Below are 1,599 nucleotides of genomic sequence, written 5' to 3'. Positions count from 1 at the left end.
GGGGGGGGGGTGGGGTGAGGTATTTGTGGCTAATGGTTCAAAAAACTTGCAGATGGCAGGTTCTGGGTCCCAGACCCGCCCGACCCAATAAGTACGTTGAGCTGGAATTGTCATGGCTTGGTTAATCCACGGACAGTTCGTGAAATTGTGGACCTTGTGTCTCGAAAGAAACCCAATTTTGTTTTTCTAATGGAAACCAAGGCGGGACGGGTACATGCTGAACGTATTCGTGTCAAACTTGGCTTTGATTGACTATTTTATGTGGATAATAGTGGATTGAGTGGAGGACTAGCTTTGTTGTGGAGGAAGAATAATACGGCAAGACTTTTGAGTTTTTCGAAAAACTATGTTGATGTGGAAATTACTATAGCTGGTTTTCCATACTGGCGTATGACATGTTACTATGGCTTTCCGGAACGTACCAGGCGTAATGAGTCATTGGAACTATTAATTTTAAATTCTAGGAATGTAATTTAAATTCTACTTAGAACATTGATTCTATTATTTTGCTGGTATGAAAGAAATTACTGAAATATTAATTTTATTATTTGGTTAGATTTGAATTTTAAAGAATAATGGGTATGTATAAAGATCAACATGCTAATACCTCACTACATAATAAAGTGATTATAAAAGTAGTAGTAATTTATAAATTAAAACATTATAATATATAAATTCACAATATTACAATTATATATTTTATAATAATATAATAAATATTATTGTAAATAAAGAAGAGAGAAAAGAGGTGAGAAGATATTGTAAGGCTTCTTAATTTTCTGTTAATTAATAGATTTCTTTAATTGGTTTTTCTTTGAAAGTAGATAACGTAAGACTATTGTCAAAAAAAGATAACGTAAGACTAATTAATTTTCTGTTAATTAATATATTTCTTTAATTGTTTTGGTTAAATTAAAAAGAATTGATCAGTGTTCACATCTGGGGTGGTGGCGCAGTTGGCTAGCGCGCTGGGCTCATAGCGTTAACGAATTGTTAAACAAGTACACCCCTTGGTGAGGGTTCCAGAGGTCGAGAGTTTGATCCTCTCCCACCCCATTTTTTGTTTTGTTTTTATTTAAGTATTCTTCACTCTAATTATAAAATCCCACCTTATCCATATGGTTCTTATTGCGTAAATGGTTAGCTTACAGATCTCAAAGTCAGTTTGGATCCTGTGGAGATTGAGTCGAGTTCTACCTGTGTATTTTTTTAAGTTATAAATTATTTTAAATTTTATTTAGGAAATTTAATTTTTTGAGGAATTATTATTATTATTATTATTATTATTATTATTATTATTATTATTATTATTATTATTATTATTATTATTATTATTATTATTATTATTATTATTATTATGGAACCAAAACAAACGTCATGCGTAATATTTTGGGAAAATTGTAAAAAATGCCCCTCTATAATATGCCAATTATCAATGTTACCCCTGAATTATGAGTGGTGTAAATGTTACCCCTCAATTATCAAAACGGTGCATATATAGCCCCTCCCGTAACAGACATGTGGTTCCCCGTTAGTGTACGACACCGTTAAGTTGGAGTAAATATGTAATTTAGTTGTTTTTTTCCTCCCTCGATTCGA

At 31.8% G+C, this 1,599-nt stretch overlaps 1 non-coding gene across 1 annotated transcript; it reads left to right on the top strand.

Annotated features, from left to right (window-relative positions):
* Positions 1 to 941: 941 nt before the first annotated feature.
* On the top strand, positions 942 to 1,056 carry TRNAM-CAU. The gene is made up of 2 exons: positions 942 to 979; positions 1,021 to 1,056. It is a non-coding gene; the product is annotated as a tRNA-Met (tRNA).
* The last annotated feature ends 543 nt before the right edge of the window (positions 1,057 to 1,599 follow it).

This window comes from Ipomoea nil, unplaced genomic scaffold (genome assembly GCF_001879475.1).
Source record: "Ipomoea nil cultivar Tokyo-kokei standard unplaced genomic scaffold, Asagao_1.1 scaffold0681, whole genome shotgun sequence".
Lineage (NCBI taxonomy): Eukaryota > Viridiplantae > Streptophyta > Magnoliopsida > Solanales > Convolvulaceae > Ipomoea > Ipomoea nil.
This window is presented reverse-complemented; position numbering and strand designations above follow the sequence as displayed.